This window comes from Podarcis pityusensis (genome assembly GCF_964106645.2).
Source record: "Podarcis pityusensis genome assembly, chromosome: 4".
Lineage (NCBI taxonomy): Eukaryota > Metazoa > Chordata > Lepidosauria > Squamata > Lacertidae > Podarcis > Podarcis pityusensis.
The window spans coordinates 47,727,760-47,752,550 of NC_138027.1; the positions used below are offsets into that span (position 1 = coordinate 47,727,760).

Sequence of the window (24,791 nt, forward strand, 5' to 3'; positions counted from 1 at the left end):
TCTGCATATTCTGTCAACTTAAGTTGCCAATCCTCTTTGGTTGGGACCTCACTCACTTTCTATTTTGGGGCTAACAAAACATGGGCCACATTTGTTGCATACATAAATAACCTTTTCTGACACTTATGAATTTCTGTTTGGGTTATTCCCAATAAAAAGGACTCTGGGGTTTTTGGGGGAAGTAATTTTAAACATTTTTTTCAACTCATTATAAATCATTTCCCAATATACTTTCACCTTTTTCTCTCCACTTCTTTACACTTTCAGCACGTATCTGATTGTGTTTTATAGATATGAAGACCATTTTAGACTTGTTCAACTTTAAGAACTAAATAAACATATGATATCAGTTAGACCTAAGGATGGGTGGATCTGTAAGTTTGGGTTTCTCTCACGTTCTCATTTTTCCAATCCTAAATTCAGTTCTTTACATGTACACATCAGGGTGTTTTTAAGCCTTCATGGAAACTCACAAATATTTTGGTGTGAATGTCTCCTAATACATTTGCATGCAATTTTGCCTGATACACACACTTTTGCAAAGCAATCTTCCCTGATATAATGCACTTTTGTATGTTCTTTTTGTGATTATATTTATTTTTACACACACTTTACAATATGCACTTTTTGTACGTTCCACTTGACTGGAGAACTGCATTGCAAAATTCATTGAAGTGTGAATTTCAATGAATGGCTCTGTTTTGGTTTGTGTGTTTTGGAAAGATGAAATTAGGTAGGTTTATCTGAATCAAATTTCTCTCCCATCCCTAGATACACCAGCCTTTGCCAACCTAGCGCCATCCTGACGCTTTGGATGGGCTAATGGACGTTACATCCCAAAATATCTGGAAAGGAGCAAGTGTGTGAAGGCTCTGTTAGATCAACAAGAGTGATGAGGTATAACTATATGTACTATAGGCAATACAGGATCTACAAATCTCAGATAATTAGGCAGATGGAGGATCTGCACCAAATAGTGGGAAAGTCTTGGGGCCACCAGGGGGCGCAGTGGAAGATGGCCGACAGTAACATCTCTCCGACCCACGCGAGGTAATTAAGAGGCTGATATGGGAGTATGCAGCCTCCCTTACCCCCCCAAGGGAATGGGGGGACTGCCTTGCCAGCTGTGTCCATAATTCACCCCCGGATTCGAAAGAAGGGGGGTGTGGGCACTTGGCACGAAGCCCTCAAGTGAGGCCGGCTTTCCCTGACGCTGTCTCTAATTTGCGCACTGGTTCGCATTAGCTCGAAATATATAATTGGAAATATATAATTGGAAAGAAGCTAATGCACATACATCAAGTGAAGATCGGGAGTAAAGACTGCTGATTAATGGATCTCTGTGAGCGGAGCGACGGGCTGACAATAAATCAAGTGAAGAATCATCATTAAAAGACTGGTATGTTGGAGTGAAACGGAAAGGGGGGGAGGAAAAAACTTTTCTTTTTTTTTGTCTTATGTGAGTACTAATAACCCTCCCCTCCAGAGAGAAGAATCGTTGCAAATTATTAATCACAAGCAGGAGATCAAGAACTGTGTGGAAATGAATTACTGATCAAAGAGAGGACTGGTAGAAACATCGGGGAATGGAAAGAAAGTTTTATGACGCAGTTACAAATGGCGTTTCGCTAAGACAGGCTTGCCCATAGAAGGACGAGGGGGAGGAGGACCAGGGTCATCGGAATGTGAATGTATGGTTATCGGAATGTGATCTTGACCTGGCAGAGCCCCCTGAGATATGTTTGGCAAGCCTGGGGAAATCAACGGACAGACTGAGGGAATGTTCTTTACGGAGGTGTGGAAATGGTGTCTGTCCTTTATGTGATATGATTTTTGGAGAGTGTAAAACCCACACAGAGGATGTTTGTTTTCAACCCGCTTGTGAAGATTATCAGAGATCGCAAAGAAAGGAATATATGATAACAACAAGAAGATGAGGAAAGTAACAAAGAGACTATCTGGATAGAACTGTTTAATTAAAGCAGCAACAAGAGTGATGTTTGGACCCCTTTCGGAGCTTGAAGTATGGGTATCCCCAACAAAAATTTAAAAATCTGGCTGTATAATTTGGAACTAATGTGATTTGGAATTAATGTGATTTGATTGGCCTGTTAATAAAAATTATATATTTTTTTTAAAAAAACAAATAGTGGGAAAGTCTTAGCAGCACGTTTTGCCCTGGTTCTGCTGAAATGCTAAATAAATGTTTTTAACCCCTCAGTAGAAGGATTACCTTTGTGCTTTACATTTGTGCTGCCACTGTATGTTTTCTACGTTCATGTTGCCAGCCTCTTGCATCTGTGTATCTTTTACACTGGAAAGGGTTTTTTTCTGAATTTTTATCTTAATTTGGAACGAGTCTTGATTAGTTGAACTGGAAGTTCAGCTGGGGACTGAGATAAAAGCACATAGCCCCCATGGTGCATTGATCTTGTCTGCCCCTGCAAAAGGAGTCATGGATCTGCTTTTGAAATCAGGGAGCTCTCATGCTTTTTCCAGTGCAACGTATCCTTGTCACTGGACTAGCAGGATATGAAGTTGAATCTCTTTTTGAAGTCATCTTTTCACACCAAGGGGTGTATATTTGAAGTGTGGGAACTTCTGTAAGCAACATCCACTCATCCCATATATTTTAGCAGATAAAGTGCCCCACCTTAGCTCAAGTGTTGGTGGAGAGTTTGCATTTCTTGTCGTAGTGATTTTGGTGGCGTTCTGGAATGAACTGTTGGATTCTTGGGATGGTGGAATTTTAGCCTAAACAATGTAAACTGGTGAATAAAATAGTAGTATTAATTAATATAGTCTCTGCAAAAACAGGTACAAATTAAAAACAATTTAAAGATGTGCATAGTTTTCCTCTTCTAATTGCAACAGTTGCTTGATTGCCAAGTAAACACGGAATTGGGCTCACTTGTAAAATAAAGAAAACATACTCAAATAATATTTTTTACAGCATCGCTTGGATTTGGGATAGCAGAAAGTATTTCGCCTTTCTCCAAGCCAAATTGTGTGTGCTTCCTGTGGAATTGCAGTATTGGGAAATCACCTCCCCCCTCCAGCTTGCAAGTTGTATTTGATTTTCTTTTTTAGAACACTTTGGGTTATGTAAGTTTTAATAAGCAACTTTGGTCCTCCTCAAGGCACACCCCACACACTTATGCTGTGTGACCCTGGGTCACAAGTAATGGTTGCAAGCTAATTGATTGAGAAAGGTTTGTCTGACTGGGCCTCTTTGAGTCCTCCCTTTACATTCCTAACTTCTATGAAGGAGCAGTGGCAGCTTAGCTGAGCTGGGGTTGGGGGAGGAGGGAAGAAGGGAGGAAGTTCTCCAAGTTCTGATTATGCGCAGTTTCCTTGTTCTGAACTGCGTTCTCTCCACCCACTACTTGCTAAAGAACTTTTAAACTAGCATGCTAACATCTTTAAGCCTTTATCTCTGCAATGAAAAAGCGAAATAAGTATTTAAGGAGCTTGACGAGAGACAGCTCCGTACTCCGGGAAACTGCAGAAGTTTGTGGAAAGGATACTAAGATTTCAGCAAAGTGCACTGCTGCACAGTGCAGAAACTGGGATTCAGGCTGACAGGCAAATAAGCCATCTCACTGAAGGGGCCTCTGTGTGGCAGCTTTGAGCTATTAAGCTCCGGACAGCCTTTGGGGAAATGTGCAATGGAGCAGGGCAGAAAGTACCCAGTAACTCCAGGCAACTGTTGCTTTCTGACGGTGAGTCAATATTTGAAAACTTAGTTTTTAAATGTACCCAATTTTCTGAGTGTGTATGATTTTTTTTGAAGGGTGGGTGAGGATGAAGAGTTGATCTTGCTGAAAGATTTGTTTCTGAACTGTACAATGTCTGCCTTCATTCTTGCACATTACTGAACACACACACACACACAGAGAATATGATTCCTAAATTATCAGCATGCAGTTTCTTGTTCAGAACCAAATGAGAGGTGTGTGTGTGTGTGTGTGTGTGTGTGTGTGTGTGTGTTGCAGGGTGGGGGGTGGGAGTAGATGCATAAACACTCCCAGGTGTACATCAACATCTGCTGAGAAAAGAAACAACAATCTAGACTGAGCAGCAGTTTACATAGTCTCTGCTTTGTGCAGTCCTCTGCTAGGACTTATTTTGCCGCCTTATCTTGAGAATGTATAGGACAGTCACTATGAAAAGAGCTTTGTGTTTGAATTCCTGGTGAGTCAAAGGGTCAGGGCCTGCAAGTTATCTGCCTGCCAGTAAGGCTCATTTCTGAGCCCTTTATTTTTCAAGAAGAAACAAGGAGGAGGGAGCACCCTTCCTCTCCCTCCTGTTCCAAACTGTCTCTGAATCCAAGTTCTACACTTTTTGTTACCCATGTGGCTTGTACCATTGACAGTTGGTTTTTAGTTTTCTTTTGTCCTTCTTGCCTTTAAGAACTTAAGTGTAATCACAACTTTTTGAGTTCCTTTGTTCCAAGATGCACAATCAAAACCACTTCATTTTTTGCTAAGATTCTGTTTAGAGAGAATATTTAGCACATGTGATTCTGCATATCTTGCTGTATTTTGTTTATGATATCACTCAAGCAACTTTTTTGGGGGGTGGTGTGGGGAGGAAAAGGTCTAAAAGCTTTCAGTATAAATCTATTTGACAGATGTGGAAGAGGTCCTGCCCTAAATATTTGTTAATGTTGCCACTTAATACATTGGTAATAAATACAATCTAATATTAGCATGAGAGAGGATATGAAAAAAGCAGGTGTATTAAAAAGACAACTGCATTAAATGTTACGAGATGACAGGGAGCTAAGAAATATGTATGCAAAAACTGCTGAGTGGTAAAATTTAGAGTAATAAATCATCCGTGCATGCCAAAATTACTGTGTGTGTAATATTAATTTAAAATCCTTTCTATTTTAAAAGCAAACAAACTCAAAGTGCTTAACCAACTTAACTGCAACTCCCTTTAATTTAAATTTATAGGCTTTTACTTCTCTGTGATGGAGAATATAAAAAAGTGCTAAAGAAATATTAAAGCTATAGAATATTTCCAGCTTTGTTAGAGGGAAACAAATAAGTACAGCAATATTGCCATAGAATTAAAGCAGTTGGCTGGATGCCTTATTACTAAAGGAAAATATTATAGGTTTGCAATATATTGTGAGGAATATTTCTTTTTGTTTCAGAATATACCTATATACCAGAGATAAAAGTGTTTCTGCTGGTCATTGTTGTTTTGCAAAACAGCCATTAGCAGAAGCCCTCTAAATGTACAGGTCTCTTGTTGTTCACCTGCTGGAGCTATTCTCAAGCTTCTTGTTTAAACTTAAAGGTTTCCAATATGTCCACCAGTCGAGATAGTATATAGGGTGGGGGAGGGGCACTGATTGCTTTAAATGATTCCAGTCTGGGGAAAGACTCCAAGGAGTTGTTGAAAACTATAGCAAATTTCTGACCAAGCTTTATGCCTTATGTTCCCATCATTAGCGGGATTATCGTCTTCCTTTGTGGGCTGAGACCTAAGCAGACTCTTCTGCTAGACAGAGGGAAAGCATAGCTTGAATTCCAGCACAATGTCCTTTATGGGTTATTTTCCTTTTAGTGTTTTCAGAGCACGTTTTGAATCAGAGATTGAGAGGGGAAATGTGAAGCAAAGAATACCAGCAGCCATTTCAGGTACTTACGCTGAACATAAGTTTCCTCCCACTTCATTGTGACAAAGTGGGGAGAAAACAATTTCTGAAGTGCTTCTCCAACCTCAAAAGTCTCATTTAAAGAGCCTGGTAGGGAGTGTAAAAAAATAAATAAAAATAGCCGCCAAAACTTCTTGGGACCCACTATAAAGAAGAGTGATCTGTAGTTAAAGTAGTTTAGGACTGAGAACGAAGAGCAGCTGAGAACCTATGAATGCTAATTATACTCCTCATATTGGGGCCAAGAGATTCATTTTTCAAATTTCCTGAATAAATTTGAGTATCATTGGCTTTGGCCCCACATTCTCCCAGCAACCTCAAAGCTGCTTCCACGAGATGCAATCCCACAGTGATTACGTGTGTGAACAAGGTGACAATGTGGGCATCACATGGATCTTTCTGGTGGAATTATCAGCTTGCTTGGGAATCCGGATACCTGTTATATTTGGGAGAGAAACTGGGAGGACATTTCATGGAATTTTCACTAGTCGGAGTAGAAATTCTTGAACAGTTTATTATGGAAGGGGCTATTAGCAGTGGCAGTAGCATACCTCTTTGTTTTTTTCCATTAAGGTGTTTTTTAAAAAATAAATAAATGATTGCACCACGTGCAAGAAGTTCCCAGAATGGTGGGGCAGCATGGAAGGGGTACCTAAAACTGGTGCAAATCTGCAGGTACTTTTAATGCCAACTGTGTGCTAATGTACAACCAAAATACAGAATTTGCAAACCACCACTTTCGCATGTCATTCTGTCACTGCTCAAGCATTTGCCTTGTCCAAAGGGCACCTCCCTGGAGTCATTCAACTTGTTCCTGGGTAAGTGCAGCTCTGATTGGTACAAAAACTGTCTAAACTTTCTCCAGATTTATGATGAACCTTGCTGCAATCATGTGGTAACTGCATTTATCATTTGATTAAATGACTGTGCAAAATGTCTGCCATGAAAGGGTCTATCACACCATCAGCCACCTGGAAGTTCCTAAATTCATCATTACCTCACAGACTCTTAATATCTGTACTGTAACCTGATGGTGTCATGAAAGGAATTATGTTTTGCTCTTCAGGGCTATGTCATTGTGTTTCTGTAATGCTTTGCTATGTATCGTTGTTACTCATTTTTTTACTCGGACCCCTTTAGCTGCTCTCAGGAAAGCATAAAGATCTTGATAAGCTATAGCGGACAAGGTACTCTCACACATATGCACAGTACAATTTTGTTATGAAAGTCATGGGATGTGACTGTCTTTACCACATTCTTTTAAATGTGTGGTTTCTAGATATTATGTATTACAAAGGACAGAGATGGATTTCTGAACTTGTAAGGAAACCCTTAAGTCAGAATGGCAGGTAGCCAAAAAGACTATAGGTTTCAATATATAGCGGTTATTGTTTCCCCAACACATACTGGCTCAAACTTCCTCCAAGATAATCTATGTCTAAATTAAGTCATTTGGATGGGTAACTACCCCCCTATTCAGAAACAAGAGGAACAATGCCAAAACTAATACTTTGATTCAGATATGAAAATGAAATATTACCATAAAGTGCTCTTGTTAAACATTAATAATGGTATCTTTTTGTTAGCTATCAGTCCTCAAGTAAGCACTTATGTCCTAAAGACTAGGCCAGGGAAAGGGAAAACTTTGGCCCTCCTGATGTTACTGAACTACAACAAAGGCCAGGGATGATGGGAGTTGTAGTTCAGCAACATCAGAAGGGCCAAAGGTTCCCTACACCCAATGTAGGTGCTTGGGCAGCATTCTTAACTAGAAGCAAGCACCCCTGCACAAAGGGGAGGGGGCTTACTTCTGGGTAGACTTGTGTGGCATTATGCTGTTAGGAAAAACCCAACTTTTTACCAAATTAACAGTTCTTGAGGGTATAGCTACTACCTCTCCTTCTGGAGGAACCTAGAGGTTAGATGATTAGGAAATGGAGTTCCATAACATTGTTGAATGTAACTCATTGGGCAAAATTTACGCTAAAGAGAAAAGATGGCCGAAACACCTCTCCTCTAAGTGACAGCAAGAGTTTTCTGAGGTGGCAACTCAACTTTGGAATGTCCTCCCTAAGAAGGCATGGTGGTTTTTTTTTTGACACCAGCTGAAGACCTTCCTATTTGCCTCACAAATTTGTAGATTATTGTAGTCTGTATAATATTGGGACAGTTTTGGGTTTAGCTTTGGGTTTTTAGTTTTGCCTTGTTTTTTATGCTTATTCGTTGGTTTTAATCTGTATGTTCCGTGAATTATTTTTATTTACACTGCCCAGGAATCTTTTGATGAAGAGCATTTGAAATATTTTAAAATACATAAAAATGTATATTCCTTTAGTCAAAAACATATTTATAATCTATCAGTTTTACTTCCAACAGGCCTCATAAGAGTTAGAGAGGCATAGCAACCAGGCTTTGGGCCCTGGGAAACCAGATTAGTAAGAATTAGCAACTTTAACAGCCACCCAACTTTGTTACTGTAACAGTGAATAGTGTGTTGTGCTAGCACAGCATAATGAAGGCTTCCTCAAACTCAGCCCTCCAGATGTTTTTGGTCTACAACTCCCATCATCCCTAGCTAGCAGGACCAGTGTCAGGGATAATGGGAATTGTAGTCTCAAAACATCTGGAGGGTCGAGTTTGAGGAAGCCTGGCATAACACACCCTTTCCTAACTGCAGCAAAGACATAAAGATTTTAACATAATTCTGTCCATACCAGGTTACCGATTGCCCTCTATTTTCTGATTCTCATAAATGGAATGTGTCAGTAAGTCGTGCCCAGCTCTGCTGTTTAGGTGACTTTTTGTCCAATTTTGTTGGGATTCTCTTTTCTGTCACTATTATCTCTTGAAATAGCTCTTCTACTATTTATTGAATGTCTACAAATATAGGGGGAAAGTAAGATACACACACTGAGTGAAGACAAGGCACACTTTCCTTGTTTTGAATGCTAGCTCGTTTGAGGGATATTGAAGGAATAGCGCTTCCTCAAACACATGTGTCCAGCTGTAGCCATGAGGAATCTGTATTCACCAGCACACAAAGACAGGAAAAGTTATTAAGCACTATAAAACAAAAGAGGTGTTTAAAAGCATCTGTGTGTACTAAATCACATAAACAGGTCCCACGTTATGTTTTAACACATTAAAATGTATAACAAATACAGATAATTAATGTAACCTGTAGGATGTACAGTTACAGATATTTCTAAATCTTTCATATGTGTGTGTTACAGAACACGCTAAATGCTGATAAATGTGACTGTGTTACACTTGTCTCCTAAACTCACTAAAATTTGAGATGCTAATTTTTCTGTTTAAAAAAGGTGCCTAACTTGACTTCACTTGCACTTCAGAAGAGATGCCATTAGCATTCAATTAAACAGCCAGAACAGCACTTATTTAATGTCACAAATAAATACTTACAGGCAGGTAAACATTTTCAAAATTATTTCACAAATTGCCATTAAGTCCTCTGGGATAAGAGAACCCACAATTTCAAAACTAAATGCCAGAAGTATTGTACTTTTTCACAGGTACACACCATAAATGGAAATAAGTACTTTTCTGATTGCACCCTTTCTAGCACCACCTGTTTAAGTCCATTTGGAGTTTATATTTGTCTAAATGATGCTAGATATATCAGCTAATAACTTTGAATGGCAGGTCTCTAAAATTTAGGCAAAAGCACCAACATATAATTTGTTTCATGTGTATGGACTGCAGATTTTTTTCCTTTCTCTCAAGCAAACTGCACTTGCTTCCATTTCCTGTATATAAACATATTTATCAACATTATTGGATCCATCTGCTTGAGAATGAATAATAAAGATTTGGGAGGTATTTCCCCCAATACATTATTTGTTTTGTTGCTTGTGTTGGGTAACATTTAAACTTGATTTGTTGTTCTCATCATTATTATTTTTATATGTACTCCACTTTTCTTTTGAAAGCAGCCAGAAAAAGTAGGGGGAAGGCTTAAGGGGGAAAACCCCAAGTAAAAGTTAAAGGGGGAGAAAACTAAACTGAAAAGTAACAAAACTGCAGCACTTTAAATGGTATATCAGTTAAAAGCAGAACAAACTGTTTTCGGAAGCTCACTGAAACGAAGAACACAAGGGTACCCTGCTAGATCAGGCCAGTGGCTCATCTAGTCCAGCATCATGTTCTCACTGCAGCCAACCAGATGCCCATGGGAAACCTGAAAGGAGGACTTGCATGGTGCGGCACTCTTCTGGCAAACTGCCTCCAATAGTGAAGGTAGAACATAGCCATTATGGCTACGAATCATTGATAACGTTATCCTCCGTGATTTTTTCTAATCCTCTTTTAAAGCCATCGGAGTTGGTGGCCATCACTACTTCAAGACAACTGGAATAGTGCACAGTAGGAACCCAGTGGATCTCTGGGGTCTGAACACTCATCCCCCAACACCACTTTCTGGACGCGGCCCAGGAGGAAGGAGCGGAACCACTGTATGACAGTGCCCCCAGCTCCCAGCCCCTCAAGACGGTCCAGAAGGATGTTATGGTCAGTGGTATCAAAGGCCACTGAGAGATCCAGCACAACTAGGAAACAGCTCTCACCTTTGTCCCTAGCCCGCTGGAGATCATCAACCAGCACGACCAAGGCAGTTTTAGTTCCATGGTGAGGCCTGAATCCCGATTGGAAGGGATCCAAATGTTCTGCATCCTCCAGGTGTGCTTGGAGTTGTTCAGCAACCACCTGCTCAATCACCTTGCCCAAGAATGGAAGATTTGAGACTGGGCGATAGTTGGCCATATTGGCCGGGTCTAAAGATGTTTTTTAAGAAGCGGTTTAATGATCACCTCTTTCAGTGGGTCTGGGAAGGCTCCCTCGCAGGGGGAAGCATTTACCACCCTGCAGAGCCCATCACCCAGCCCTTCCTGGCTCGCTTTTATTAGCCAGGATGGGCAAGGATCAAGGAGACAGGTGGTTGGTTTCACTCGTCCAAGCAGCCTGTCCACATCCTCGGTCTTGATCCACATCCAGTCTTGATCACACACCCATTGTGCAATATAATGTGAAAAATACTTTCACACATTTCATATATTGTTAAGTTTGGTCTTCAGAAACCATTTGTTTTACAATGTAAACCGCCTTGTGGGCTTCAGATGAAGGGTGGTATAGAAATTTAATGAATAAAAACAATTTGTCAGGCTGAACAAGAAATCAGAAAGTGTCATGTTTGATTCTCCCCTCTGCCATAAAACCACTAGTTTGTCTTAGACAAGAGGCCCTCTCAGCCTTAGCTATGGTGTGGAGATAACAATACTTAACTCACAAGGTTGTTTTAGGGATCACAAGATAATGATTGTGAAGGCCTTTGAGTGCTCAGAAATATTACAAATACTAAACAGTATTACTGGCTATTAAGTTTACTTTAATTCTCAGCCCAAGTAAAGAAATCATTTAGCAGTTCAGTGTGATGGCACTATCAAGTCAGAAGACACTAGAGGTATTTTCAAGCCAGAACAGTGCACTGTAAAAATTAAGATTTTTTAGTTGTTACAAAATCAGTGCAGAGACAGAACTCGCTGCTTATGGCTGAAAGGCACTGCATGCTCAAGAAAATACTTGACCTTTCTTCTGTATCCAATTACAAATGCTGTGCTTTAAAATTCATTTGTTTTAGGAAGCCAACTTCAGTTATCTTCTATTTCAGTTCTGTGTATCTACCTCTCCAGACAGTTCCATTATTTGATTGTGGAACAGGATATCTTTCCTTGAAATTGTGTTTACAGACTGTAAGCCATTCAGGGCAGATCATGTCTTGTCCCATATACTGTACAGCATCAGATAACATAGTTGATGAATACTTGATACTAATAGGTGCTGTTTTCTTCAGGACCTACCCTACCTTCCAACTTCTGGGGTACTAAAGCATGGCTTTTCCTCTTTCAGTAGGTCCATCCTGGTAGCTAAAATTCAGGACTAAATTTTCAGAACAATTGTGGGCCGGGTAGGGTACTGCCTTGTAGTATTTAATGGTTTAGGAACATGCCTCTTGAATAATTAAACCTTTCCACAAGTCGCTTCTGCCTCACAACGGGGGCGTGTTGTGCTCTGACCTCCTGGGCCCACTTCCTCCAACCTCGGCATGGGTGGGGCAACGTCCCACATCACGGCGAAGTGTCCTGGCCACGTCACAGCACCGAGCGCCCAATCAGGAGGCTTGAGGGCATGGCCGGGATGATTTAAACCCAGTCGCAACGCCATTTTGTTCCCTTTTGCCGACCTATCTATTACCTTCCCCCAAACTACCATTTTACGGTCACAGCTCCTCAAAAGGCGTATATGGTGGGACAGTCGTTGCCCAGCTGCCACAAATAAGGCTAGGAAAAAAATGGATCGGGCTGTGACACGGAAAGTGTTGGCCTTGGGTGGCCAGGCGATTTGCCACCCAGAAATTGTGCACAGCAATGAGGCCTTCTATCGAACGGATGGCGTTCATCTTACCAATGGCATGATTGACATTTGGTTGGCCGATATCATTAAGGGCATAAAGTGTTGGTTGCAGGTGTGAGGGTATTGGCAGCGAGCTTAGGGCTCAATTGGCAGTTAGGCATTGGAATAGGGGTGGTGGGGGAGGTGAGGTGCGGCCATCACCTGCCCCTCCATCCTCTAAGGTATTCCGTTAAAGGAAGCCGGGGGTCTGGATCTTGTCTGAAGCCCACGGAGGGGCTAGGGCCATGCCACGACCCTAGGGAACCCAGGGGATGCTTGAGTCGGTTCACATCGGCCTGGCTCCCTCTTTGGGGTTTACCCTTAGCAGACTTCCAGTAAAGCGGGCCGGAAGTCAGATATAGTCTTGTTTGCCAATGCGTAAGCCAATACATTCTGTAATCAATAAAGTTGTGGCCTAAATTACGCTCATTAGCATTAACCTTATTACTGTGTCATCTTGTCTTTATTCTGGGGAGTGGTTTTGGGGAGCCTTGAGGCGCAAAGGAGTATTCTTAAGGAAAGAAAACCAAGTGTTGAATAAATGCCTGGAGAAGGGTAATTGCATACCCTAGGGCTGTCCTGTTCTATAATAATAATAATAATGACAATAATTTTACTATTTATGCCCAGCCCATCTGACTGGGTTGCCCCAGCCACTCTAGGCAGCTTCCAACATGTATAAAAACATAATAAAACATTTAACATTACAAAACTTGCCCATACAGGGCTGCCTTCAGATGTCTTCTAAAGGTTGTATAGTTACTTATCTCCATACATTATATTTTGACATACTCAATGTTCACTGCAAATCTAATTTAGGGTATCCTAAATTCTTTTAAAATTCAGAGTCTCAAAATTAGGTTGGGCAATAAGATGCATAATTCTGTAGCTGTGAACATTATTAATATTATTAATATTATTAATATTATTAATATTATTGTCTGTGGACAAACGCCGGCTCCCTCAGCCTGAAAGCGAGATGAGCGCCGCAACCCCATAGTCACCTTTGACAGAACTTAACTGTCCAGGGGTCCTTTACCTTACCTTTACCTTATTAATATGATGCTATAATTATTATTGCTATTGTTAGTACTCAAAGTCAAAAGCTCCTAGGTGACTTTGGAAACAGCGGTGCATCAGTTTCTTAGGTTTTTCACATAGTGGTATAGTGTGCGTGTTCCAGAGTGAACAAAGGTATACATGGAAAAATGATTATTCAGGATTCCAGTGTGAATCATTGGCAGCACATATTGCATTTGTCAGTGGATTTTATTTTTATTTTTAAATTTAAAGCCCCTCCCCCTTTCCTACAAGGAACCCGGGGTAGCAAACATGGTTCTTCCTCATTTTGTCCTCATAACAACCCTATCAGTTGGGTCAGTGCCTTATAGTCACATGTAAGGCACTTTGTCATCTCTTGTGCTTTACTTGGGGCGATCAGATGCTCCTCTGATCATACTGTTAACTCGTTATCCAATCCACCAAGCAATTTCTTCTCTAGAAGAGAATTAAGTGCATCGAGAAATCTGTATGAAAGGGACTCCCAGAAGCAGTGGTTTTTTAGTTTTCAAATTCAAAGTATATTTCTCAGTAAACATGATGCTCTAAGCATGCTGGTTACCTTGTAGAAAAGTTAGCAGCATACCAGGTAACAACAGGTAGTGCCAATGAGACAAATAAAACTTTGGCCCTATGGAGATGCTGCTTCCAACTAGATAGGCCATTTCACTGTTCAGCAAGTTTATTCGACCTTTTATGAACTTGTGTTCTGCTTCTGATATCTTGGCAAGAATGCCTGAAAATATTAGTTTTTCAAATTCCAGATTCCCTGCAGTCATTTTCATTGACAGGGAGTTGTCTGTGCAAGAGGTTACTTTCTTTTATGTGTGTGTATTTTTAAATACCAACAACATATTTAAAGGTACTTAGATATTAGAAAAATGAGCTCAGTTAAAAAGTAAAACAGTCCTGGAATAGGGTGCGTCATTGTGTTATCCAATATTCCTTATTATACATATTTACTCTTTGTTCTGGTTGCTTTTGACTGAGCATTAGAATAGTATTGTGTTTATCTTCTTCTCCTAATGTTTTGGCTGTGGTCTGGACCAACAAAGAAAGTTTACAATAAGTTTCAAAACTAGGGGAAAGGGAAAGGGGTCTAAAGGGCTAGTCTAGTTAGCTCCTTCAACTTCCTGAATCCGCTTCCTCCTGAGAAAATTGATCAAACAAATTGCTTGGTTGCCCACTTTCCAGCCCTCCTTGTGACTCTGTGTTAAAAGTAGGAAACTGAGTGCTCGCTTCGGCAGCACATATACTAAAATAAAAGTAGGAAACTGAGATGATTTTGCTATGGATGTATATTAGGGTTGCTTTTTCAAAAAGCTGCTATAGAAAGTACTTTCCTTTTGGGTTATTGACAGTGTATTCTTAAACTTGGAAATGTTTTTGTCTGCTTGAGGACTTAGATTGTTTTGAATTCCTAAATGAAATGACCTGATCCTAAAATTCTAAAATCCTAAAATGTTTGGATCAGTGTTTAGCTGTTTATTGGATTTTTCTCTTCTTCAATTACTGGGGTTACCTAGCCAGATGGGTGGGATCATCCTCATCATTATAGCACTCTTCTTGGCAGTGTTAACATATTTATTCCTGCAATGCAGGAGATTGGACTGGATGGCCTTCAGGGTCCCTTTCAGCTCTACAATTCTATGATTCCATTTCAAATTTCAGATTTAAGTGCATTGGGAAAGAAAATACATATGCACACATATTGACAGTATTGAGATTTATGTCTGATTAGAATAGAATTACTGGTAAAAACATGCAGAACATGACTCAGATAAGAAACAGATTCGCTCCTTAATGTAATGTGTCCTTGCTGGGATTATCTTCATACCAAGTGCTGAACCCATATAAAACATATTAATATATATAAAATCTTAAAGGTGATCACAAACATGACATATAGGAATATTTGTTACTTGTTTCCCCTGAATAGTTAAAATAGGGGTGGTAGTGTGAGTACCCATAATTCTTCTTGTTTGGGTTTGGGTTAGTCTGCTTGCTTGCTTTTCTGTACTGTTGCACACCAGCCCAATCTCCAAGCAGTGCGAGATTCCAGGGTTTCCAGGCACTCACCCAGGGTGCAGTTTCCTCAGAATGTGAGACAGCGAAGACTGTGGTGTCCTTAGGATATATGGTTTATTTACACATATCAACACCCCAAGAGGGCCTTCCTTCTCCCATAGCCACAGTCTTGGATTCAAGCAGAAATCAAGCATGTCTCTCTTCCTTTCAGACTTCTGCCTGCAGCCTCCTTCTAGCTCACTCATCTCAACTCTGGCCTTTGTCTTTCTAATAATAATAATAATAATAATTTATTATTTGTACCCCGCCCATCTGAACTTAGTGCGGACACCCGATCGGCATAGCCCACAGCAGCCCCGAACTCCTGAGCTCAAGCGATCCGCCAGACTCAGCCTCCAGGAGTAGCTGGATTACAGGCACGCGCCACCGCACCCGGCTTTACCCCGGGCTGTACCCCGCCCATCTGGGCTGTACCCCGCCCATCTGGCTGGGTTTCCCCAGCCACTCTGGGCGGCTTCTATAGAAACAAAAAATACAGTAAAATATCACAGATTAAAAGCTTCCCTGAACAGGGCTGCCTTAAGATGTCTTCTAAATGTCAGGTAGTTATTTATCGCTTTGACATCTGATGGGAGGGCGTTCCACAGGGCGGGCGCCACTACCGAGAAGGCCCTCTGCCTGGTTCCCTGTAGCTTTGCTTCTCGCAATGAGGGAACCGCCAGAAGGCCCTCGGCGCTGGACCTCAGCGTCCAGGCAGAATGATGGGGGTGGAGACGCTCCTTCAGGTATACTGGACCAAGGCCGTTTAGGGCTTTAAAGGTCAGCACCAACACTTTGAATTGTGCTCGGAAACGTACTGGGAGCCAACCCACCAACCAGGTCAGCAGGGGCACAAACTATAGGGAGATCTAGGAGCCTGAGCACCCACAAAAGAATTGCCACCGTAGGTTGGGTTCCGAAACCTCGCGAGGCCTCAGAAAGCATCTCCAAGGCTTTGCAAGACCTCCAAGTTCCCATGAGATCTCAGAACCTGACTTCCGGTGCCACCGGAAGTCAGTTTCTGAACCGGGGGCATGCGTGACCTTATGACATCATGCTGCATGTGACGTCATGACATCACACACACTGGGCAGCCATAAATGGGGGCCCAAGTTGGCTCCCCTGCAGGTGAGGGAGGGGGGGCCATGCACTTGTCCTCTGCCACAGACTCACTTTAGTTCCTTTGTTACCTTAATGATCCATACTTTGGGGTCCATTATCAAGAAACTTGTCTGGCTCTTGCAGCAATTGAGTCCTCTTGAATCCAGGAATTGGAAGAGACTCAGGCGTACAGCCTCCCCCCCCCCCCAAAAATAGCATTTCTCTTTGTTTCAGTTTCTAGTCCCTGTGTGTGTACATAGGTCAAAGGTAAAAGGTAAAGGTACCCCTGCCTGTATGGCCCAGTCTTGACAGACTCTAGGGTTGTGCGCCCATCTCACTCTAGAGGCCGGGAGCCGGCGCCGTCCGCAGACACTTCCGGGTCACATGGCCAGTGTGACATCGCTGCTCTGGCGAGCCAGCACCAGCGCAGCACACGGAACGCCGTTTACCTTCCCGCTATAAAGCGGTACCTATTTATCTACTTGCACTTAAGGGTGCCTTCAAACTGCTAGGTGGGCAGGAGCTGGGACCGAAGGACGGGAGCTCACCCCGCCGCGGGGATTCGAACCGCCGACCATACGATCGGCAAGTCCTAGGCACTGAGGTTTCACCTACAGTGCCACCCGCGTCCCACATAGGTCAAATCTGTAACAATAATACTTAAAATACCTAATGTGAAAATAAAACAAAAGCACTAAAATTAATAAATCTAATAAAATAGGCAGTGAATACAGTAAAATGGACATCAGATCCCATAGAAATTTAAAAGTACAATAGAATTACAGTAAACAAAACAGAAACAGCATCATAGATTTCAGCAGACCAGTTAAAAGCATAAAAAATCAAAAGTGAACAAAAAGGTTTTCACATCCTGTTTAAAGGCTTGAATATGGAGAGGTAGTCTGTCACCTTTGGTACCGAGTTCCAGAAACATTGTTAAAAGTTATTAAAATAAATGGAATATAAGAGTGGTGAAAGGGGGATATAACAAAAAGAGATTGGAAGGAGCAGTAAATATAAAAAATGAAAAGATGTAAGTATGACTGGGGCAGGGATGTGAAGAAATAATAATTACTTCGACCATAATTTAGGTAACAGTGAAATCTGTTCTACATATCTAAGAATTGTGAGGCTTGTGTTTTTTGAACCACACATCCAAACCCAGTACGTGGGAAATCACTTTTGAAAACAAAGAGCATTTTAAGAAGGGTTTGTGATAATAGCATTGGAATCAGAACAAACAAGCCAAAATGTTACACTGGGTGTGTACCAGATGTAAGAAGACCTTAATGTAACTATTTAGATCTCACTCTATGCTCAGGATACAATAACCAAAGTTATTTTGACTTGGGAACCAGCATTATAACTTAAATTTTAATTTCCTACTAGTATTTACAATATAATGCTTTAAACTTTTCCAATTGTGCCTTTCATGAAAGGTAAAGTTTTTAATGTTTGGTAGAAGTGTAACGAGAAGAGAATATTTATGTGGTTTTTCTCATTTGATTTTTTAAAAATCTGTGACCTATTTTTGAATGGGTGAAACAGCTGGATGACAGTAAGAGAAAGTTGGCTGGGAATTTCGACTCCTTTAGAAACAGTACAAGCAAGAATTTGGTCCTGATTTCACAGAATATTAAGTTTTGGAAAACTAGGACCTTGGATTTCTGCATGCATTTGTTCGTATGTGCTGAAATCCTGCGTGATGGGGCTTGTATGTATCTCCTAGGGTTGCCATAGTTCAAAAAGTGGAAATCCGTTTTTAACTTACTCTGAGCAATTTTGTTAGGAAAATCAGCAAAACCGACACTACAGACCTGGCTTGCCATATGTCTGGATTTTTCCGGACTTTTTTTTTTTTTTTGGCTGATTTCCGCCCGAATGCTGCTTCATATGGCAACCCTATTTTAGGTATACTGTTTGTGCTGTGGAATTATTTTTCACATTTCTATGAGAAACTAAGCTTAACTTTTGGTATTAAGGGCTATTTGTCAGTTCATTATCGCCATTTATCATGTTTCTCTTTTTCTGTGTTTTCAGGACCTAAGTACACATCATCTTAATTTTGTGATCAACAATCACATTGTGACACACACACACACACACACACACACACCCACCCACCCCAGGCCTTGGCGGGGGAAGGTTGTCCTTGAATATGCTGGGGGTGGGGGGTGGTTTGCTGTTCTCCGGGTGGAGAAGTTTAAGTTTTCCCTCCTTTGTCGTGAAATTAGTGAACCCCCCATCCCCGATGTAGCAGTTAGCATTGGGAGAAACCTTCCATTGGCATCAATGGAAGAGACAGCCTTAGGAAGTGGTGAGTTCTCGTTTGCTGGAGGTCTTCAAACTGAGCTTGGACAGAAATCTGCATTGAGCCGGCGGCAGCCAATATCAATATTCAGATTTGAAAACCAGATCAGCTGGAATGATGATAAACCAGTGCTTTACAACACCAAACTAGCATCTAGGAACCCCAGACATATTTTTGTACTAATAAGGAGATTGGATATTAACCTCTGTGAACAGAACTGGTTCAGAAGCACCTTTTTGTGGGTAGATCTAAAACACAAGGCTATTGTTCACATCCTTCCTGTTAGTGTCTTAAAGAGTCTACCTTGGAATGAATTGAATAGTAGGGCTCATTCTTCAATGCTGGAACTTTTGTATCCCATCAGTGTGATGTGCCATTTGGGTCTGCTGGGTTTATACCCATTTTGCAGGTACATGATGCTAATTCTTACAGAAAAAATAACAAAAGGCCATATGAATGGACTGGTAGTTTATGTCACCAGCACTAACCACTAATCCTTGAAGTATATGACCTTTCAAGTGCCTTCTAGTTGTATGAATTATGATGACCAGTTATTGCTTTTCAATCAATTTAATATCAGGCTTAGTTAATCAGTTCTCCTCTCTCCACATCTGACCTCAGTATAGTTGAAAGTAATTTATCACCAGCAATGCCACACCATTCATTCTTCTCCCTCTCAACCTAGTGATTTGTTCATTTAGCCCTTTCAGGAATTTCTTCTTTTTAATCAAAATCATTAACAGAATCTGTTTACCATCTTGGATCCATTTTTCTGCCTCTTGGCTTATTTGGAAGTTATACAACTGAACTGTTTTTCCAAGTTGTTTTCTTTAAAGAGAATCTGGTCTTCAAATTTAGCCAAAGTGTTGTAAAAGCTCTTGACAATGCAGGAAATTAAAAGGTGTATTTTTTTCTTAATTCAGTGCCATGTATAAATGCAGTACAGTCTATTTTATAATACTTGCACTATCTTGATTCTCGAACTGAATCTGTTCCGGGAGTCTGTTTGACTCCCGAAACCATTTGAAAACCAAGGTGTGGCTTCCTATTGGCTGTAGGAGCTTCCTGCACTCAAGAACACTTACTTCCGGGTTTGCTGCATTTGGGAGCTGACTTGTTGGGGAGCCAAACCGTTCAAGTACCAAGGTACCACTGTATGTGTATGTTTTAAGCAGTGACAGCATATGAAAAATATTTTATAAATTTAAAACTCTTGTCTATATTACTTTCTCAAGGCTTACTGTTTGACTTCTGCACTACAGCCGGAGGACAGGGCCTCCTTAATGCTGGGAATTCCATCCTTGGTGTATGGTCTTTCTGTTGTGACTATGGAGAGAACTGGTTTCTCTATATATCTGTTGTACCTCATCCCATAGCTTGTGTAAGGAAATCCATGGCTGTAATTATGCACAGAATTATAGCTGGTACTAATCATACTAACAGCATTCTCTGTTCTCTGGGTGCCTATCTTTATGTAGCCACAGTGGCACCATCCATACACCAAAGGAAAGTATTGGTAGGCCGAGGTAGAACCTCAAGGTTTGTAGAGGTGGATAGCTCAGTCGGTAAGAGTGTGGTGTTGAAAATGCCAAGGTTGCAGGTTTGCTCCCCGTAAGGGACAGCTGCATATTCCTGTATTGCAGGGGGTTGGACTAGATGATCCTCGATGATTCTATGAGAAGCAACAACAAAAAAGAAAGAAAGAAAGAAAGAAAGAAAGAAAGAAAGAAAGAAAGAAAAGAGAAAGAAAGAAGATGGACCTAAGGCTAGGTGTCTGAAAACCCAATGCAGCCCAGTGAAGACAGAGCATGATAAATGACCATGGGATGCTGAATAATTGTTGGGGAGAGGGAACCAGGAAGCCTGCTGGGTGAACAAATTTAACAGATGATCCTGAGACTCCACACTGCAACATTTTGCTGCAGATTCCACTTGTATTAATATGAAGTTTTCAAAAGTTAAGCATTTTCCCGTATTAGTGAAATCGCATGATAAAATAACATCAGGCCGACTCCTACCATTTTTAAATATATATTTTGGTAATCTCACAACCATATCTTTTTGGAGATTTGTAGCAGTGTGGAGGAAAGTGGCTGGTAGTATCCATGTGAAATGCTGTGCACACTAATGGGCTGCCCCGCAGGACAATCGCCTTGTAGATACAATTTCCAACAGACCCGTGAAGCAGGTCTTAGTTGATATGCCTGCAAATTCCCTCGAGGTATCAAGCCTCTCAACATGTGCAAACAGAACCAGTCATTGGAAGAGAAGTGTATCAATCACTTCAGAAAAGTCTGACTATGCTTTTAGTATCGGTGGGAATTCAAAAAGGTCAATAGGCTCAAGGCCAGAATGTCATGGCACACATACAAAAAGAAAATAGATATTCTCCATATTAGTTAAGAACATTGGGGGAGGGGGTGGAGAAGGTGTATATTATGAAAGAAAATGCTGGATTTGATCCACACTTAATGTGTTCAGCCTTCTACATCAAGTGGTGAAAACAACTGCATAACTTTACTCACATCTGCTGCTTTAAACCACCATTTTCTTTTCAGTTTCCTCCTTCCCTGCTTTACACAAATTTCTGCCCTATTTGTTTTCATAAACCACTGCTTTTCACCTGTCCATGTCTCCCCTTTCTTGCTCCTATGCCATGACCACAGCTGATAAGTAGCCGTCCTTTTCTTTTGCTCTTTTCCCCTACCCCTTCCCGACTTCATGGAAATTCAAGATTGTGATGAGGCGCTACAAATCCTCCACTGGGAGCTGTGCTATAACAACCTTGCATTTTTCTCTATATATGGGAAGACAGAGATGGGAGAACTTTTAGCTCACCCGGCTTTGTCGGACTCCAACTCCCGTCAGCCCCAGCCAGAACAGCAAGAGAGCTTATGGGAGTAGCAGTCTATTTGAAGGGCTCAGAGTTCCCCATCCTTGATTTAATAAATATCATGTTATCTTGGTTATCCCATACCCTCCAACATTTTTCCAATCAAAATAGGAGCATCTTAAGGAAAAGCGGGACATTCTGGGATCAAATCAGAAACCAGGACTGCATCTATAAATCCGGGACTGTCCATGGAAAATGGGGACACTTGGATCATCTGTATCCTATTCTTTTAGGACTGTAAATGACTAGCATAAATTTCAAAAATGCAATGTAAATGAACTTAGGCTGATGATACATTGCTTCTTTATTTATTTTTTATTTTTTGTATTTAAACATTAATTTTGGAAATACAGGGATGGCTTCTAGTCCTTCCGTGGCATTACATGCTTCTCTTTAGGAGCAAGTAGGTGACTGATTCATGGATGTGTCATGTAGCATCTAATGGCATTCTGATGGCTCCCTTCCCCCTTCCCCTGCCTACTGATGTTTGCTTTAAGAAAAGAACGGTTCTTAAGAACAGTTTTGAATTGCCAACAAGTTTATGGACTTGCTTTTTTGTTTTGGAAATTAACTACTTTAATTACCTGCCTTGTCTGCTAGACTATTACTTGCCTTGTCTGCTGTGTTTATGGCCTTGCCATTTTCCTTGTATGGGCCACTTTAATTATCTTTGTTTGCTCAAGAATGAGAATAAGATTTACAATGAAGGATCTGTGCCTGTTTCCATTGTGGTGGGATCCTGTGAAAGGGCCTCCCAGTCAAAACTATGCTGTGGTTTAATTGAAGACAAAAGCATATCTCTGGACTTTCATTAAATGCTGTGTATCAGTTACAGGGAGACTGTGAGTTAGAGATACCGCAGTATGTTTATTTTAGGATACTGTATAATCTCACCTTCCCCCAACCCCATTTTGTTGCTGTTATTTCCCGCCCCTTTTATCCTGAAGAGGCCAGCGTAAGAGTTTAACAAAGCACTTTATTGACAGGATAAGTAAAATGAAGAATCAAAGAGGCACCCTTAATGACCTTTTGTGGATATAAATCATTAATGCTATGTGTTGTTGCTAACATCCTGCATGGGTCATAAAAAAAACCCGGTTGGCCCTTCACAATGCAAGCAGAGGTGTTGGTTCTGAATAAAAATTTCCATTGCAAGCAGAAATGTTTTCCCACCTTTGATTTTTCTTCCTCTTTGGATTTTTGTATGCCCCCTCTGCCAAATTTCCCATTGAGTGTGAACCAAAACAAACAAGCCAAGTATTTTGTTTTCAAAGTCCCCTTAAAAACAAATGATCATGAATTACATTGCTTATTTTGATTTCTGCATGTCTTTTCAAGGCTTTCTTTTATTTAATTTTTAGGGAAAGACATTGTTAGGTATGTTTTTATCTCATGAAAGGCTGTAATTTGAGAGATTCAGTAAATCAAGGGCAGACAGTTTAATGTCTGTAGAGCATGTCTAGCCTGCCAGCCATTTCTTCATACCTCACACGACCTCTCTTTGGCAAATCAAATCTGGTAGACATTAGGAGACCCATGAATCTAACATGGCTGACCCCTATTCTGTATGTTACACAGTGTGGCAATACTCAGAGAACAGCAAGGTGCTTCGTAGTAGAGATCAGTTTAACCATCGTAAGAAGAACACTCCTGGATGAAACCAATGGTTCATCCAGTCCAGAATTCTAAGCAGCGTCCAAACAGATGCCTCCAGAAACTGTACCCGCAAACCTCAAAGGAACCCACAGTTATTTGCCATCACAGTTATGTGTTCAGTGGACCATAGTTTCTTAACGCGGAACTTCCACTCTGGGCCAAACTACATGTAACAATGAACGTACCACTTGTAGTTGGTTGAAATACATTGGGTCCTCCCTTAAGGAGGGCACGTATTGCGGTGAGACCTGGAAACCGACACCCTGTGTTGTGGGTGGGTACAATTGGTCAGCCACAACACCCAATTGGTAGGTCACTTGATGCTGGGTTTAATCAGGCCAATGGGATGCAGTCTAAATGGTTTGAGGGACCTATATATACCTATGCACGTGACTCAGAGCTTCCTCTTTCGGCACGTGCATTCAGAACACCCGCCCACCTCTCCCTATTTTTAGGGCTTTGCACTTGACCTTGCTATGCCGTTGTGTGTTGTCTGTCGTTGGGACAGGGGCACGGCAGGAATTTCCCCCACTTGGCTGATTGGCTGGTGCCATTTGGGTTTTGCCTGCTGCAAGCAAATCGTCACAACTTGTAAGGTTGTGGATAGGCTCTGGTTCAGGTAATAGGGATGGGAGAACGCTCTCACCATCCCTATGTGAAGGGTATTCCGTTAAAGGAATCCAGGGACTCGATGGTTTGGTCAACCCATGAGAGGGGTTTATGCCCATGCCTGAGTCCAGGGGGACATTTGGGTGGCAGAGATAGCCTGTTCCAGCTTTCCGCTTATCCAGGTGTTCACCCTTGGCTGACCTATGCTGGAACCCTGGGTCAGCGCTACCTGAATGGCAGGGAGCTAGTCGAACCAGAGCCTATGCAACCATTCACTTTCTGAAATCAATAAACTTGTGGCCTAAATTCTGCCAAAAACCAAAACCCAAATTTGAGTCAAGTGTGAATTTATTTAGGGGGGAGCTTTCTGGGTCTGAACACGCAAAAATCGGTAGATTAGCAGGCGTGGGGAAAGCGATCAGGATTGGGTTAATGGCATGCAGGAAGGGCAGAGCTAGCCGTTTCCCAGCCCACTCACAGTTACTACCTTGGCTGCATTAAGTCTCAGGATACATGCTCCTGTTGGTGATAGTAGGAGCCATACTTGTCTAACCCTTAAGTAGGTTGGTGGTTACCACAGCATCTTGTGGTAATGAATATAAAAACATGTTATATTCTGTCATCGAATTCTACTTTCGGCAATATGGATATAATTATTGTTTGCATAAGACCATTTGAATGCTTGCAGCTATGAATATAAGAACATATTGCAAATAATATCCCATCAGTTTGGAGTCAGATTCCAAATTCAGAATTATGCATATCATGATTGTAAGTTTCCATGAGATAATTTGAATGCTTAGTTTTTATTTCTGTCAATTGCAGGGGGTGGGGCACACGTTATCTACATTTTGTTTTTGTGTATCAGATCAGGATATTTTTTTATAATGGCCAAATGAGAAAATTGGTGTAGTGACTTTAGAATTATCTCTGATCCTATGTTGTTTGAGCATAGAAAT

General features: G+C 41.2%; 1 long non-coding RNA gene across 9 annotated transcripts in view; it reads left to right on the forward strand.

The window, feature by feature from the left end:
- The window catches only part of LOC308476619, a 235,273-nt gene that overhangs the window by 72,691 nt on the left and 137,791 nt on the right, over positions 1–24,791 (forward strand). The window lies entirely within an intron of this gene.